Source organism: Anser brachyrhynchus (genome assembly GCF_964034855.1).
Source record: "Anser brachyrhynchus genome assembly, chromosome: 5".
NCBI lineage: Eukaryota > Metazoa > Chordata > Aves > Anseriformes > Anatidae > Anser > Anser brachyrhynchus.
The window spans coordinates 22,412,963-22,432,625 of NC_137699.1; positions in this window are offsets into that span (position 1 = coordinate 22,412,963).

The following is a 19,663-nucleotide window of genomic DNA, read 5'->3' on the forward strand; positions in this document are numbered from 1 at the left end:
GGCAGTTTAAAGACCCACACTGTTTAATTCAACTCTGTCAACATTCATTAAACTTCTGACAAACAGTTGAAATAAAAAACTTAATTTGTTGCATTCTTCACTTTCCGTGCTTCTGAAAGAAGGGGTGACACTTTGGTTCTATTGAGAGATGCTATAGTCTCTCCATTAGTCAGAGAAATAATTTATTTTAAACAAAAAGTAGCCCTGCTGGTGTCAATGTTACTACTTACAAACTTAATTTTATGGAGGTGAAAATGCTTACTGGGTTCGAATTTGCAGCAGCAAGGAACCCAACTCCACAGTCTTTGAAACCCAACTCTGTCACCACATTCATCCGACAGATAATACCTTCCTTAAAAATCAACAGAAAACTTCCTATTCATCAAGTAAAAAAGCAAGAATGATATTTAAAAAACCAAAACAGGCATGATAAGCATGTCAGGCCTTCCTAACACAGATAAGTCTTTTGGCCTTACGTTCTTTGCTTTTCATTCTTGACAAATCACAGGCAAAGCCCATAAATAGAAGACATAGCTTTGTGCATTTGTATTTTGAAGACACTTTCCAGAGTTTGCTCTCATTAAAAAGAAGGTGAAGGCAATTAATTTCTGAACTCTACTTGCATTTGTTTTTGATTTCTTTGAGAGTAGGACACCTTAATGTGTGTAATGCAAGGCTGATATGTGCTCCCTCAATCACTGTGTGCAATACATGAGACAGGCAAGAAAAATTCTGTGCACCAATCTGATAACATATTTATACAGTCATCATATATTTGTTAGTGGTACACTTTGTGATTGACTCATTTTATGCCTCTTAATTATTTTATTTTGATTGCTTATTTTTAAAAATTAGCTCAACTGAGTAGGATGTTCCTGCCCTATTATTTTGAAAGGAAAAACGTACAGATAATTTAATGAAAAGATATCATGCAAGACTTCTGAAATCTATGGATGCCATTTGTCTTTCCATAGGTACTGAAAAGCAAGTCTATCCCTGCAACTGTGCCAAACCAAACAATTGTAACACTATTACAGAACCTTAACAGTAAGGAGAGAGAACACACACACACACACACACACACACACACGAAATTACTATTGTGATGTTCTTGATTATACGCTAAGATCAATAATGTAGAAGTATATACTTAGTTTTAAATATATGAATTGTTTAACTGATTATAATAGTATTACTCAGATGTTTATTATAAGCATTTTGCTAGATTGGCAAAGTTAATATATTGAACTGCATATGTGAGATAAATGTTCCTTTGCAAATTTCCTTTTTTCTGCCTTGATTATCCTCTAAGAAGTTGGGGAGCTATTTGCTTCAAGTCTTTCCAAATCTCTGGGTTTGAAAAACTGTGAGTAAAACTCTTCTAAAATAAACCTGTTCATTCTGTATAAAAACCTCATTGAAATTTATACAGGTATTTGTTTTATCTTGACAGTGGTTCTAATAACAAGTGTTATTGGTGTCCCTCAGGGGTCTGTCTTGGCACCAGTGCTTTTCAATATCTTCATAGATGACATAGATGATGGGATTGAGTGCACCCTCAGCAAGTTTGCAGATGACACCAAGCTGAGTGGCGTGGTTGATAACAAAGAAGGAAGAGATGCCATCCAAAAGGACCGGGACAGGCTGGAGAAGTAGGCCCATGTGAACAGCATTAGCATCAACACGTCCAGGTGCAAGGTGCTGCATCTGGTTTGGGACAATCCCAGACAGGAGTACAGACTGGGAGAAGAACTCATTGAGAACAACCCTGCAGAGAAGGACTTGGGGGTTCTGATGGATGAAAGGCTCAACATGAACCAGCAGTGTGTGCTTGCAGCCCAGAAGACCAACTGCATCCTGGGCTGCATCAACAGAGGAGTGGCCAGCAGGTCAAGGGAGGTGATTGCTCCCCTCTACACTGCCCTTGTGAGGTCCCACCTGGAGTAGAGCATTCAGGTTTGGGGCCCCCAGCACTAGAAAGATGTGGATCTCTTAGAGCAAGTCCAGAGGAGGGCTACAAAGATGATTAGAGGGCTGGAGCACCTCTCCTGTGAAGAAAGGCTGAGAGAGCTGAGGATGTTCAGACTGGAGAGAAGGCTCCGGGGAGACCTCATTGCAGCCTTTCAGTACTTAAAGGGAACTTAGAAAAATGGTGGACAAGGACTCTTTACTCGGGTAGATAATGATAGGAAAAGGGGGAATGGTCTTAAACTAAAAGAGGATAGATTTAGACTAGACATCGAGAAGAAATTCTTCACTGAAAGGGTAGTGAGTCACAGGAACAGGCTGCCAAGAGAAGTTGTGGATGCCCCATCCCTGGAGGTGTTCAAGGCCAGGCTGGATGGGGCCTTGGCCAACCTGATCTAGTGGGTGGCATTATGATCTAGTGGGTTGGAGTTAGATGATCTTTAAAGCCCCTTTCAACCTGAGCCATTCAATGATTCTGTGATGATTCTATGACTCAGAAGTTCTGATGTACAAGCCATATTTATACCTTCATTTTATTTTCAATTACTTAGAGTTAACTGAATAACAGTCATTAGCTAAATTAATGTTAACATTACTTAAATTTTCTATGTAGAAGACTTAAGTCTGAACAATCAAGTCAACCTTAAATTTTCATGTACTACTCTACAGATAGTTAATGCAACTCCTGTAATTTGATATATTAAAAAGATATGTAAAAAATGCTTTTTCTTGTGCTCTGTTTTATGAGTGCTTATTTAATCCCCATTCTGTTTTGAATATATTCACCAGAAGCAAAATATTATTTTCCATTTGCAGTTATAGATTTGCTCCATGAAAGCACCCTGTGATATTTACTGTGTGTGATTAGTTGTGGAAAATCAGGTAGAAGGAAACATTGATTTTTGGCATATGCTTGACTACAACAAAAACTGTTCTCCTCCTTACTTTGTGTTGTAGATAGAGGATTGGCTATTTTTCCAGTTGTATCCTAAAAAAGGTAAACATGACTATTTTCAATCACAGTTGACTGAAAATTAAGCCTTTTATGAGTAGAAACACTATAAATATCTTTCTTTTTCACTTTCATAGGCAAATTCACAGGTAAAGAAAGAGTAACTTCACATTCCAGTGAAAAACAGGAAAAAAAAACAGAAAAAAAAAGTTCAAAAGGAGTGTTTTATTTTACTTTTTCTAGAAATTAAATATAGTCTCAAAATGTTCCAAACCAAAGTATTAACATGTTTCTTATGGTTCTTAAGTATACTGAAGTTGGGATTTTCTGTTCCAGGTTCTTTACATACTTTATGAAATTTGATTATGATGAATGTTTTCACAGCTTTCTAAGGAAATTCTATATATGAGATTGAAAATATATTCCTTTCTAACAGGAAAGATGTTCCATCTTTAACTCTGGAGGCACTAATATTGCTATATGATAGATAGACAGATGGATATATGGAAATTTCATATATTCCTGCACTTGAGAGAAAATATGCATTTCATTTTCCTCTCCAGCTGTTTCACTTCTGTTCATGTCTTCTTGGGATATATAAGGAAAATATCATAACTGTAGCTTCCCATTATATGTAATCTAATTTGAGCCTGATGACACATTTTATTAAGACTTCTAAATGATTCCTTAAATCTTAAGAGACATTTATATTTTTGTTTAATCTGTAGAAGTCATAAATGCTAATCGTCAATAATTCATATGCTGCATCTTTAGCCTTGCTGTGTAAAAAAAAAAAAAAAGTCTTCCTTTATATAAAACATTTCATCTTTCCAAATAGTTGTAAAAGGGATGGTAAAGCCAATATATTTTATCTAAAGTGTATTTAAACCACCTGGGGCATTTGTATGACTTCTCAATATAAAAGGTATCACATCACTGTAGGAGACAAAGCAAGATAAATAACTACTAGTAAAGTAGTTATGGTTCATGATTCAGTAACATGCAGCTTAAACCTGGAGATGAAATTGTCCATCCAGGTGAGAGATATGTTAAGAGTCATTTCACAAAACTAATACGCACAGATGAATCTTTGACAAGAAAAGAAGCACACAGAACCAATCTGGTTCACGAAGAATAGACACAACAGAAGGAAGAAAATCAGCCAGTCGTACCAATTATGGCAATAGACTTCTGCTATTAATATTTTGTTTTACCAGTTTAGATGGTGATCTATGGGATTTCCATACATATGATGAAGGGCCAGTACAAATAGGCCGAAAAGTCATACTGTGAGTTGAATATATCCTGAATAGATCAGGTCTACACCACATGCACAATAAGTGTAACTATGTGCGGATTTCTTTCCAGGATGGCTGAAACAGTAATTTTGCATATGTGCAAAACATACTTGCTTCTAGGAGTAATATTCTTGGATCCACTAATTTTGGAGAACAGATTAATAGTTTGAGCAGTCTAGTACCACAACCCTGAGTAGGAGCACAACATTGCCACCCAGAAGTAACCCGGGTATACCCCAATTCTTCACTGCTTTCTGGTGCACCACTGAACTCCCGCACAAAAGTGAGAGATTCCCTCTGTCCTTTATCCTCTTTGATCTCTGTCAGTTCTAATACTTTATACATTGAGAGTATGCCTTTGGCCTCTGGCCTCTGGGACTTCCTGTGATGCCATGACACGAACACAAGCAGTGCTGGAACTTCACTGTAGGTTTAGGCTCTGTATGCCTGATGTAGCTTCTCCCAGACATTACATTCACAATATGGAAACCTGAAGAGAGTTTGTAGCACCATACAGCAGCAAAACCAAATATGTGGAAAGCAATATTTTTCCAGTTTCATCCTAGACCTTTCAGACAGTTTTCTGTTAAGCAGGTGGGGCAGGTGCACCTTCTTATAAACCAGGGTATTGCACTCTGCTACTGAGGAACACAAAAATTAAGAAGTTTTTACCTCTACAAAGTTCTAACTAGTGTAAGTACAAGATACGAAGGGCTCTTCTGACTCTTAACCCTCTTGTGAGCTAACACATGCAGGGCGTTTAGTCAGTGGAAATCTATAAACTTGAACAACTGTAGTATGCAGTCCGCAATACTGGTAGCCAAGTGTTACAAAAGGTAACTAAAGGTATCTAGAATCAATCAGACAAAGGAAGAGAGGAAATATTTAAGCTGATTGTAAGAAAAGTCTCCTGACAAAATGATACATTATCGAGTGGAGTGATTTCCTGAGGGAAATGATGGAAATACCATCAAAAGAGAGCTAAACTGAACTTGACAAATAGAAATGTGCTTCAGGAAAAGTTCTGTATGTATCCTATGTCAAAGAAATGTGCTGAATACGTGTCTATTTCTTAGATTTCTTTGGTTCTGCATCTGTATATGCTATGTATTAGAAAACCAAATACTTACAGAAGCTGAATGTGCAAACCTGAACAAAATTATTTTCATCATTCCTAGCTAATCTTTCTAGATCCTCCCTGGTGGCAGGAAAGAAATAAGGAATCTGTTCAAATTTCTGACAAATGTTTTCTAGGGGGTTTACCGTAGTGGTAAGATGCAGTATGTACTTGATCCTTAAATTAATCTGGTTTTCTATTCTCTTCCAAATTAGAGTTCATTATTCCTGGCTTCCTTGCTTGATTTTACATTTCTAATGGCAAAAACCCTTTCATTTCATGCACATCATTATTACATTATTACATCCAAAATCTATTCTAAATAATAACAATAACTTCGTGTAAAGTTCCTTTTCTCAGATAATATTCGGAGCCAAATGCAAGATATTACAGGACATGTGGCCCCCTACAGAGAGTGAATTTTCTGTGGTTTCAGATTGTGTTGAAATACCTCACCACAGAGAAGCAGAACCCAAACTGTCCTATGTGGTTGTCTTGCTCCTCTTTGCTCTTTTCCGTATATTTTCTTGTTAATTTGTGATTTAAAAATAATCTGTTTTGTCATGGAATTAAAATCCTCATTTAATTTTCAGAATTATGATGTAGGTAGTTTGGGTGGTAGTTCCCGTGGTTTTGAAATGGTGAATACTGAGAAAGGTTAATAGATTACTGTGTAGACTACTGTGCAGGTATGTTATTAATCCCTACTTGACCAGTCCTGCTGCAGTTTCAACTGAATATCTGTCACGGAAAAATACCTGTTCACAGAACTGTTCGTAAAAATTAAAACCTTTTCATTCTGCAACACTATTACAGAAGCAAAAAGGCAGTTTCTTTGTATTTAATAAACACGCAGCAAGTATGCTGAATAACAAACAAATCTCGAGAGCCAAGTGCAAGACTCGGGAATACATTTGAAAGAGGGCTGAGATATATATTTTTAGAAAATTGCTACACAGCTAACTAGCTAAAATAGTTTTTACAGATGCAATGATGCCTGACACTAACGGGCTTTCTTTTGTTAAGCAAAGGCAAGACTTATGTGTTCGTGTTCGTATGAGCCTGTTCTGCATTACAGTAGCTTGTGTGTTTTAAAGAGATTTTCTCCAAGGAATTGTTTTACTGTGTTAGCAGTAGAGAGAGGGTGTAAGGAAAATGGAGCAAAATAAAGGTTCTTCCCCACATGAATAATCTGTTTAGTGTGACGTGGAATTGCGTTTATCTTGCTGGATTTTAAAAGCTTTTTCATTTTTCATTTTCTGCTGTATGATAGCAAAGTATGGCATCTAAATCCAGAGTCATTCTTTGTGATTGGAGTATCAAACACAGCTGAACTCATTTGGGCTACTGGTTAACAATAAAAATGACTTAAACCTGATTTAATTAATTTAGATTGCAATTTGATTTTACATTTACTGAGTTAGAACTAAGCTTTGTCTATTTCTAAAAAAAGGTGACATATAAATAAATGAGAGAAAATATTTTTTATTGTTAAAGATGACAATAACCATGTTTTACTCCTAAGAATTATTTTTAGATATAGTATTAAGAAGACATGGGATGTGACTCAGGAGAGAAACCTCTCAGAAAAGAGGTGGGTGGCCATCTGTCTGTTAACTCTGGCCTAAATAACCTTTTTGATATTTTTCTTTGGTGACACCTCAAGGATAATAAGTCTAAACTTCATCCGCTGACATGGCTGCCTAAGATAAAAATTTTGGAGAATATGTATAAAATCCTCTTCTCTTTTTATTTTTTATTTATTTTTTATTACGTTTTAAGAGAAAATATTCCACATATTTTCTGGTGTTCACAGCATCATCATTTTAAAATCAAGGCTGCAATCACGTAAAACGGTAAGTATTGAGATTTCAAGCTCCCACTAGATGTCACTACAGGACATCAGTTGGATTCAGCATCTCGGCAGGCCTCTGGAATTCTGACAGCTAGAAATGATACCTGTGGTTTTGTGTATAAAACTACTGTAACTGTTTGCACATTTAGAAAAAAATGTAACAATAAATTAAACTTAAAGAATAAGGTTCTTAGCAAATACAGTGTCAGTCTGCTTTCTGAATACCAGGTGAGAAGAATGTACACTCAGACTCGCTACTAGCCTCCCCCTCTCCCTCCCCCCCCCCCAAAAAGCAACATCAACAAAAAGCAGGAACCCAAGATTTACAATATTTTTATCGCTATTCAGGGATACTGAATAACTAAGGTTGTCTTGGGTTAATTAATATGGAATTTGTGTATCTTTCAGAGAATCAGCACTAGCACCACAATATTTATTACAGAATTAGCATCTAAGTGTCTTTTTATTTAGAATTAGCTAATTAAGACTTTGCGAACACTAAATATGATAAAAGTTCATATAAATTGTTAGTCAAAATAGTGGCAGGTAAAGGAAATATGGATCTATGTATATGGAATTTTTTGCTCTATGAAGCAGTCTCAATTTTTAAGATTAATTTTATCAGGAATAACTAAATGGAGGACTATGAATATTCATGAGTGCTTTATTTTGCATATGGTATTCAAGATTCCAAACTGGGCATTCAAATGGCACAATTTGTCTCAGTGGTCTGCAAATATGATCAAAATAGTTTTGCATTCATCAGTTGTTGCTGAATATATACATTCATTATTTAACCAGCTGTAATGTTCTTTCAGAAGTTATTTAAATAATTATTTGAGTAACACTCTGCACTTTTATTATAAATACAACATTACTGAATAGTGTTTCAATAAAAACAGTCAAATTTGGAAGTTTTCATGTTCACATAATTATTTCTGTTGTATTCTTTCACCAAGCTATGATACATTTATGTATGTGTGGGAAAGAGATGAACAAGGAATAAAAAAACACAAGCACTCCATATACATATAGAAAAGAATCAAACTGAAGCCAACAGCATTGCATGGGAAGGAGGTAAAAATTTTTTTTCCTCTGAACATCTCAGGAACAGCTAAACCTTATTTACACATCTGTGTGCCCAAATACCCAGCTGGGGTAAAAGTAACCAGTAATTCTGCAGGGCATATGTACCCATTAGGGCAGAGGGGAATACTGAAAATGTACTAGCAGCATGACAACAAATGTGTGTATATGAAAGGATATGGTAGAGTAAGGGAAAGAGCAAGATATTGAATATTGTTGTATGTGCACCTGAACAAGAGTAGCTGAGACAAGAATATCTTGGAAGACAAATATAAAGGACTGAAGTTTAGACTGAATTTAGTTCTTTATAAGGTGAAAAAGAAACACAAAGGAATTACAGTTCATAACAGGGTGAGCTATATACATTTAAGAATTAAGTAGTTCAAAAATCAGGTTTCTACAAATCTTCATTTATATAAATGAAAAACAGAAAGAGATCTTTTAAATGATGGCCTCCTAGAGACATTAAATTATGTAGAAATTCAGGTAGATAGTTTAATAGTCTTCTGTAAGGAAACCAGGCAGATACTCAGAAAATTTCTTATGGTTTCTGGCACTGTCCTGCTGTGTGATCTTGGGCATCACATGTCTGTGTGTACCTCAACTTTTCATGTCTGAAATGCTATCTTTTGGTTGAGTTCCTTGACTAAAAACATCAAGATCTGGTACAATTAACAGATTTCTGTGTTAGAACTTAACAGAAACTGTAGTAAGTGATCTCCTATTGTTACGCAAAATAATAGTAAATCAAAAAAAAAAACAACACACACTATTGACTCAAATTACTACTGTATCAGCATGATCATAGTACTTAGGTTTGTATCACAGTAATATGAATCTTTCATTCAACAGAGAGTGATTTCCTTAATGTGACTTTTCCTAGGTATTTATTTTAATGGAAATGTATAAAATTTAATGAAATTTAAGTATGATCCAGTTGGACTTATTTGGAAGATAAGTAGTGGATGTTTGGTGATAAGACATATCACATTTCATTCACAGGTAATTGTCATCACTTTGTCCCCTCCCCCATTATATTAATTTATACTAGAAATAGTTTTAGATTTATAAAACGATGCTAGTCTAAATAACATAAAAGGACTGTCTGAAAGAAACCAGAGTTATGTGTCCATGTGTGTAAATGCAAGCAAAGATAAGGAATGCTAATGGAGGTATTAGGAGTGTTGTTAAACAATATCAGTTGTCTAATATTCTATTGATGATAACTGCACATGGCACTCTTTACAACAAATAGGAGCTGCATGTGCATACTGAAGAGGAAAAAACTAGTTTTTAGAGCATTTAACTTGGCTTCTTACAGGAATTCTCTTAAGCATGAGAAAAACTTGTGTATACACTGTGGGACTAGTAGATTATATTATCACCTACAGTGGAAAGTTACCAGACTGTATTTTAGATTTAAATTACTTTTTAAATTAACTACCTCAAACTAAAGGAGTAATTTTAGTTGTCTTTACTGAGGTTTTCTAGCATCTGGGACAGTACTTCATGGTTGAATGCAGTGATGCTAAAGCATCATGTACTGAAAATACTGGTAAGAGTGAGCCCTGGAGCAGACATAGACATGTCTCAAGTACCTCTAAAAAGTATGTATGCTTACTTTTAGCAACAACAAGATATGCTACGTGATGCAAAGTTTTGATTGGAACCTCCCAAAATGTGTGGTGTTCTCCATCTAAAGGATAGTGAACAAGCATTTAAAGCCAAAACATCATGGGAACTTCTACAAGTCAGTCAGTTGCTTGGCATCCAAGCTTTCTTTTTTAAGAAGCCTTCAGATGAAAGGGTTGTGAAGGAAATTGAGAAAGTGTGCTTCTATATAGAACAATGCCTTTCTGAATTGCCAGAGAGGTGGAGTGATAGTTGTGAAATGTGAGTTGCCTATTTTCATTTAGTAAAGAAAATAAGCCCTGGAATTACGATAAATGACACTGACTCTCAGAAATGAGTTGCTATTCAGATTCCTGCAGCTGTCCCAGCTGATAGTTTCCAATTAGAATGAAATTATTTATAACCAAAATGTGGTCCAAAGTAAACAAAAGTTCCAGTATTATGAGAAAAGAGTAAAGGAAATAGACATATGGAGTCACCCTGTAGGCTACATTCAATTAACTAACTTTAAGTTCCTTACTGCTGTTATAAGAAAGAAAAGGAAGATTAACACTACATCTGACTACAGACCATATATGCCAATTTAGTAATTCCAACCCTATCCATGCTATAATGTTATGATTCTATGAAACGGCACCTTACAAGATTACAAGAAATAATGCTAAATGTAGTGTCTGCTTACTAACAGTATGCTAGGGAGGCTAGAATTTGAGATATCTCTGGATTCTGTTGAATTCCACTCATTTTAAAAAGCACAAATATTCCCAGGGTTAAGTCCAGTTAAAAACAGCATGAGCAACATTCCTTGAGAGACTTTTCCAACATGTTGTTACCATAACCGATGGCTTAAATCCATGTGAAACCGACAACGTTACCATTTTGCATAGGTATGACAGAATTTTCTCCTCCTTTAGGAAAGGCCTATTAATGTTAAAATTTGCAATATAAGTTGCTGTGGCTTAAAATTTTATTTCTCCTCTCAGATATCAAAACAACCTAATAACAGGGGAGAATTTTGAAGTTAACTTCAAGAATTTAAGTGCATACTTCCTACCTCTTAGTAGAGAGGATAGAAGCATCTTTAAAAACTGAGAAAACAAAAAAAAGGTACAGAGCACACTTAGAAAAAAAGCTGTTTAATCAAACACAAGAGAAACTTCCTTTGGCATCTTGTTTGTTCTCTAGAAGATGCTCTCAAGCAACTGCTGAATTTAATAATACTTGATACCAGGTATCTGACAAAATCTGCCTTATATAATATCTGTGGTGATATTATTTGAAAAAGGAGTATGTGATGCTCACATGCTCTATTTTTTGCAATGTAGGTGCAGCACCTTTGCTAGCAGAGCCTAACAAGAGACAAAACATGAGTATTCCACAACTGCTATGTGGAGATGAGAAATTCCAAAAGGTAAAAATTATTCTTTGGCAAAGGATATAGACTGCCCTTTTTATCATTGTGCTTCACCTTCTGTCTACCTAAGAAAAAGAGGAAGGAGGGAATCTATAAAATTGTTTGAGTTTGAGTCAGTAGATGTGAGCAGTCAAGGTTTTGAAAAACAGAACTTATATATGCTGTATTGATTTAAGCAGTAATACATCATCTGTTCTCCTGGCTTTACTGTAGCAAGATGTTATTTACATTTGTGATGTTGTTCTAACGAAAGCCTCCCAGAAGGCAAGTGTAATGTAAACCATAATAATAAGGAACCAAGCAAAACATTATCAAACTTATCAGTAAGCAAATAAAGCAGATTTATTTTTGCTGTTAAGAAAAAGAATCTCATCTAGTAAGTTGACTGACTGATTTTCTCTATCAACACTTCTTCCATGGTTTAGTTGATGTATGCAACACACAAGTTTCAACAGAACCTATGTATTGAATAGTCTATAAGATTGGGCATGACATTATGCTATGTTATATACCAAAGCTATAATTCTTATTTTCTTTGGCAGCAGAACAATGTAACTTGACATGAGCTACACTTAAGCTAATTAATATATATATTTATACACACACATATATAATTCTATTGGCTCAATGAAGCAATTGTTCAAATAAGTATGGATCCACTGTCTCATAAATCCTTGGTTAGCATAAGAATGTTAACAGAAATGACAGTGACATTTCAGGAGAAACACTGTAGAAAGTGTTCTCATCCATTTTGCATTGTGATTATTTCCTACCTTACACCATTAAACTTTTGCTGTCTTTCAGAGAAATCAGCAAATATCCATGTTGACCATCTGCAGAGAGCACTTACTGAATCCATTTCTTCTGACAGTTTTACCTCCTTGGGAAACCGATTTTTGTACTCAAATAGTGCAGTCTAGAGTCTCTTCTGACTGGATTTATGTCATTTCAGTGAAGAAGGATCCATTACCAGATAGACTTACAGTTAGTTGCAGACAAACTGTTCTAAAACTTAACTGCTGAAGAATTTAAGTGTAACCAGTTTCCCAGATAGCTTTCTCTAGGTTGCCTGTTTATTCCTTACTTGGTCCTACATAAATTTGCTTGAGCATCTCAGGATATTTAGCATGGACTGTAGCCTTTGCAGGTAAGTAAATAGTAGTTTACCAAGACTTTCTCACAGTCTACACAATGAATTCTTACTACTGACAGGTGGTGGTGGCACATTAAAACAAACTTAAACTGTATAAAGCTTAAACTGAGACTTGAGAAACGTTGGGTGTATTTTCATAGTTGCAGTAATTCAGGTGTAATTTGATGTGATTTTTCTTAAAAACAACAGATGCATCCAAAGTATCAATGCATTCTATCATTTACTATTCCAAGGCAAATACTTTAGGAAGAAGTAGTTCCACCTGGAAAATGAAAATTCTTCCTGTTTCTGGGTGTTTGTTCAAAATCACGTGAGAAAACCACCTCTGAGGGAACATTCTAAACAGAGGTAATTAATAACAGTCGGTGATTAGAGAAAAAAATAATTCCATTATGTCCACATTGTCATATCTTGCTGTGTGTTGTCTGACAATTCACTAAGTTTACATTACTTATGAAATCCTTGTGTTCTAACACCTAATAACAGCCTTAAAAGTATGACATAACATAACCTTGTTGATTATAGTGAACCATACCAATTGAGTTGTGGGTTTATTGAACTATTCACATATGAAAAGAGTATCAGTAACATCAAAAGCTATATTCATGTCAGATTACTTGATTTTGTTACCTTGATTTACATAGCTGAAAGGTGAGTACAACTATACAGTACAATTTTTACACAATGCAATAAAATCAGGCACCATGTATATATAATTTTCCCATGTCACGCCAAATGGTAACATAGTTTTCACTCTAGTGCAAGAAAAATTGATGCTGCATCTGCCTTATCTTTCCAGTACATCACAGAAAGAATGTATTTCATTATAGATTTACATATTTTCTAGTATATTGATTTCCAATATGAGTGTATCCAGGAAGAAACCAATCTGAATTTTATTAAGAGTGTCTACAATGACACACCTAGGATGGATAAAAATATTAAGATTAAGACAATATTCATATCATATCACAGACATCTACAAACAAGAACACATCTTACTGCTGCATGGCATCCCTTCTCTCCAGAGTGGCACCGAGTTTGGTGTCATTGGTAAACTTTCTGAGGGGGCACTCGTTCCCACTGTCCATGTCAGTGACAAAGACATTAAACAGTGCTGGTCCCAATACCAACACCTGAACACCTGAGGAACACCACTCGTTACTGATCTCCACCTGGACATTAAAAACCATTAACCGCAACTCTTTGAGTGAGACCATCCAGCCAAATCCTTAAGCACTAAATGGTCCATCCATCAAATCCACATAACTCTGATTTAGAGACAAGGATATAATTGGGGACATCAATGCTTTGCATGAGATCTGAGACCGACTGGCCTGAACATGGGTGTTTAAAAATTAACTCTTGCTGCTTCTCCTATTTGTCACATTTGGAACATTTTTCTGCACTCAGGAAATAAGAATTCTTATCACATTTCATGCTTCCAGTCCCTGATGGAATTGTTACCCATAAATTTGCACAGCATACACAAAATAATGAGCCATCAACATCAGACACACATGAGAAGAGTATAACATAACAGTAGAGAAGAACACTTGTTCATAGATGAATGAGGCAAGTGATAAAATCTCCCTAAAACTTAAAAGACAGTTCTGCTAATATGGCATATTGAATTCTTGTGCTATTATACATACATTTAGACTTCCATTATATAGAGAGAGTTACTGGAATTAAGGGAAGGGAAAATCTGAATAATGCCACTTTTTCCATTGTTATCAAAGTAGAAACAGGGTTTTTTCTCCATAACAAAACAGAAAACAGAACAGGCAGTACAAGTGCTTACATGCAAGCAGCATAATTTCAACACAAACCATATCCTGAAACTGAAGACCAAAGTCAGCTGATGTCTAATATATTAGTTGTCTTTCCTCCCTCCCTCCCTCCCTCCCTCCCTCCCTCCCTCCCTCCCTCCCTCCCTTCCTTCCTTCCTTCCTTCCTTCCTTCCTTCCTTCCTTCCTTCCTTCCTTCCTTCCTTCCTTCCTTCCTTCCTCAGATTACTTCAGAAACAATGCTACAAGCTAAATTAATCAGAGAGCAATGTCCATGTGATACATATTTCTATGATATCTCACTAAAATTGCCATTCTAAACCTGAAGTTCTTTTCTGCTACTTCAGAGTCTTACTGCCCCAGAAGCAGTGACAATTTTAACAATGATTTCTATGGTAAGATGAATATATTTTAAATAAAGCAGTAAAAAACAACACCCAGGAGGCATGCATGGGACTACACAATAAGACTGGTGGTCCAAGCTGGATTATTCAGCAAACCTGGCAATCCTTTTGACAAGTCATGAGATACAACAAAGGAGTTATGCTTTTGATTAGGATCCATCTCCTGCTCTCCGAAGCTCTGAGATTAAATAAATGACCATATTATTTTTCGAGAAAAATGGTAAGGACACATAGATCTGAATTTTGGCAGTGGTAAAGCATCCACTCAAAAATTTGAATTCAGTGAAATTGATCTGGCTTGCAAATTTTTTTGCATTCTATTTTGCACAAATTTCTATATATTTTTGATTGACATGGAAAAAGTTTTTTGTACTTAGTGCTTATGTCTTAAATTTGTTAATGTTCATGTTGTTCCTTATGTTATTTGTCTCCTGCCACTTAGATGTTGATGCATTTCAATGTTTCTGCTCCTGTACAGCTTGCAAACATTTTGACGAAAGCAATCCTGACGAGAGAAGCTACACACTAGTAAATGTCAAGTATTTATAAAGAACAGCTCAGTATCTCTGCTCTCTGACTTTAATTATGGTTCAGAATCAGATGCTGTTTTATAAGGACTCTGAAAAAAGCAGAATATGCCAATCTCTGTATCTGACAGAATGCTACTATTCCCACTTCCAGTGGCAGAATCCATTATCCTCTGGGCTGTATGCTTTAAACTAACTGGTTTTTGTTCATTATGCTGTTTAGAAAGATCTTAAATCTTCATGTTTTAACAGTAAAGGTATCTTCTTTTCTCTTATTTGATTTCTGTAACCTGGATAAACACACTTTTAGGCTTTGACATGAGGGTTGGTTAGCAAGGACAGCTCAGTCACATGTGGACAACTTGGTGACGTGTTGGTCCATAGCTTCAGCATTGTGATGTTCAATAGTGAGCACTCTTCCATATGCAACTTAATTATGCATCAGGAAACATATTTTCAAAAATTCCTTGAAAATCTGTACTCTGCCTTGTCATTTTTTGCAATGAAACCCTTACCTAACTAGTTATGCTGACTTAGCATGATGTTAGCAGCTCAAGGGGGATTCTTTCCACAGAATGAAAAAACGTCCTTGCTAGAAATGAATACGTAAGGGATGTCTCTGAGACACAAGTGTCCCTAAACATACCCATTTGTTCTCTTTTCACTGGCACACTTTGGGATACTGGTTTTGTGCCATAGAAGTAGTTTTGAGTGGTAGTCAACCTCGTATTCTAGCAACTTTTTGCAGACCACAGAGACTGAGAGTCTCTGAATTTCATTTTTGGTTTTGGTCAGTCAGAAAATGAACATTTGGTGTCACTCAGGAGTTTCCTTGTTCGTGATATGCCTGATTTTTTAGCTTTACAGGACAGAAGACAGTATTCAGCTCATTTGAATCATCTATCTAAACTGACTTACCTGTATTTCATGTGGGCAGAAATATCTAATTTTCTCAACTAATCAACATTTTTTTCCATTTCTCAATATTATTACCACTAGAAAGTGGCATTGTTATTCTGTATTGTGCTTATTTGTTTCAGAAGATCAAGAGTAGAAATTATGTATATATATGTATATACAATATATAGCAAATATAGTATGTTGACAGTACAATTCACAAAAATTTTCTGTTGGAAGTTAATTTAAGTGCAAGTGCCTGTTTCCCATCTCTCTCAGAACTCACAATGACTCATACCATTTAGTTTAGGAGATGCTTCCTTTCTGCACTAACTGTATTTATCACTTCCACTTGAAAAATATAAAATCTTGTATTCTATTCAAAGCAGTATCATCCACATATACAAATTTAGAAATCCAGTGATCTGATAATCATTGTAAGCAATTTGGAGACAGCACTTTCATATGTGTGGGAGAAATCCAGAACATTCCCCTTCTTAGGGAATTGATCAGATAGCATAATTTCTAGGTAGAGATTGAGACACAGCCAACTTGGAATACTTCTGTAATGACAATTACGATTTCCAGGAGGACTTTCTCAATCCCCTTCTCAGGGAAAATCATGAGGTGACTAGATTGATGGGCAAGGGGAGAGCAGTCGATGTTGTTTACCTCAACTTTAGTAAAGCCTATGAAACTGTCTCCCATAGCATCATCATAGATAAGCAGACAAAATAAAGGTTAGATAAGAGGACCATGAGATTGAAAACTGGCACAACAGCCAGGCCCAGAAAGTTGTGATCAGTGACACAAAGTCCAGCTGGAAGCAATTCAGTAGTGCTGTATCTCAAGTGTTACTACTGGGTCCAGTACTGTTTAATATCTATCTTTATTAATGACCTTGATGGTCAGATCTCTGAAAAGGTTGAAGTCTGCTCTCCTAAAATCCAGCGCTGTTGTCTACATTTGCACTCCTTCCTCCTTTTAGGATCCCAAATTCCATCATTACATTGTCACTGCAGCGAAGGCTGTCTTCAGCTTTCACATCAGCTGCTCTCTCATGCCTTCACAGCCTGTCTTTCCATCCATCCATCACACCACTCGTCATATGAAGCCAACTCACCATGTCTTCATGATCACAATGAGATAATAGCCCTGTAATGGCTCCTCCTATTTGTTCCTCACGATGTGTGAATTAGTGTAGAGGCATTTCAAAAAGGTACCCAAGTGTGCTGATTCCCCAACACAGGCTTGAGAGCTTTGCTCATAAAGCTGTTCTGCAGGCACTTTTTTTCTGTGATTGTGCTCAAATGGATTCATATTTGTCCACCTAATTGCCATGTCCCTTCTGTTTCCATCACTCCATGCCTTTCGGTTGTCAATCCTGACCCCAGTTTCCTTACTTGACTGTTGAATCACTCTCCCTGCCCCATCGTATCTAGTTTAAAGGTCTGTGAACCAAGTTGGCCAGTCTGGTTGGCAAAGATACTTTTTCATTCAGGCAAATGGATCTTGTCTGTTTCAAGCAGTTGTACACAGTCATTTCTGCATTGTGTATGTCCCCTTTCCTTTCTCCTCTCCTTCCTTCTCTCTGTATATACTATAATTTAATACATTAAGTGTAACTAGATAACAGAGCTACTTTTAAAAAACTTCTGTTATGCAAAACCTTTCCTTCTTTAGGTCTACTGCTGTCTCTCACTTCCTTAAAAGAAGGATTTTGGCAGAAGCAATGTCATAAAACTATAGAAAATATCTTGCTTGTGTTTGAAATTAATTTAAAAATGCATTTTAAATATTTTTTTACAAAGAAAATGTTATAGAAACTTAAGATTTTAAAGATGATCATTAAAATTTTTAAAATCAAAATGTTACTCTGAAAATGTTACTCTGAAAATGCCTTACAGTCATTTCTCTTCTAGAGGACTTGTTTCACAGCTGAATATCATCAAGAAGTTATTCTCTATACTCTTTTAAAAGGAAGTTACTTGTTTTCAAGCTTTGTATGGAGATATTTCCCTCCACAGATTTCAAAAAGAAACCAGAGGTAGCATTTTCACATGGAAAGCAGTCCCAATTTATGTCATTCTTTCTTCCTTAGTAGAGCATTTAAAAGTATAAATATCCTATCAGGATGAAAAACTAATTGGTCCTATCTCAACTAATCAGTCCTGTCAGGACTAAAATATCCTATTAGGACTAAAAATGTAGATAATGAATTTGCTTCTTTTATAAAATCTTTGTAGAAGCAGTTCCCAAAATATGGTACTTAACACATGAGCCACTTTTCCCAAAACAGAATGAAGAAGTGATCATGGCCAGGGATATTAATGACTACAACTACTAACGATGCCTCCTGTACATACACACACACACACAGGTACATGCCCACAGAATACCCTTCACAAACTTTGATTTTGTAAAGCAACACCTGTGAACTTGGGTAGTATCAATTTCTTTTATATGACAAACCAGTCAAGGGAAGGAAAGTAGGTCATTCATATTCAGATCTCTTATCACATGCTCATAGATTTTCTTAATCCTTAACTCAACCAGTGGAAATTTTGCATTTCTATTACCAGATCAATGGTTACTCATCTACCTTTGGAAATTGTACTGTCATGTGGTTATACCCAGGTGTAGTTATCATCTGCTTACTAGGAAATATCTTCATGAATTTACGAAGTGACTACTTGTAAGGCAGAATTCTCCTTGCCTCACATAAATATTCCAATAAGATGTAATATGTAAATAATATTTTACACAACCAAGTAACTATGAATATGTTAATCACACTACTTGATTACTTGAGTTCAAGACTCATGATAACCAGTCATAATTACAACTTTGTAGGGAAATATACAGGACTGACCTCTAAACATGCCTAAAATGGAATTTCAGTTGTTACTGAGCCCCGATGAAACCCTTGAACTTCTTCTAAAATGATTTAAGTTCTGTAAGTTAAAATTTAGAGATGTGTCCCATTTCAGAAATGTAGGCAATGAGAATTCGATGTGAGCATATACTTAGATTGACTATTCATACCAAGAATACACATGATAAACGGATTCTAAGCCCAACTCATGAATACATCTAACCAATAAAAGTGATAGGAGATGACAGTTCAAATCTAACCAAGACTCCTTTGGTAAAACTACAGAAAGGTTACTTGAGCACTGCATCACTAGGTTTTGAGCAATTGTTCCTGTAAAATAGAAATACACGACAAGTATCTGGAAATGTATAAGAAACTTTAGTGATCTATTTTTGGTCTAAGAAACTGCCCTTCTGAAATATTTCCATTCACCTGATTCACTTGAAGACAGGACAGGATCAGGGAGATCCAAGAGACCATTTTCCTAACAAAGACTGGCAAAATAAGCATAGAATACCATCTTCATGGGAAAAATAACTTACTGTTATATCTATCTCTGTTTCTTATAGAGAAACCTGTTTTGTTCTCACCGCTGAGAATAATCATTTAAATTGTTTGAACACCCTTTCATTTCCTTCTAGATAGTGGGAACCATTTGTGATTTACAGCAATTAGAAATAGCTTCTCTTGTCCTG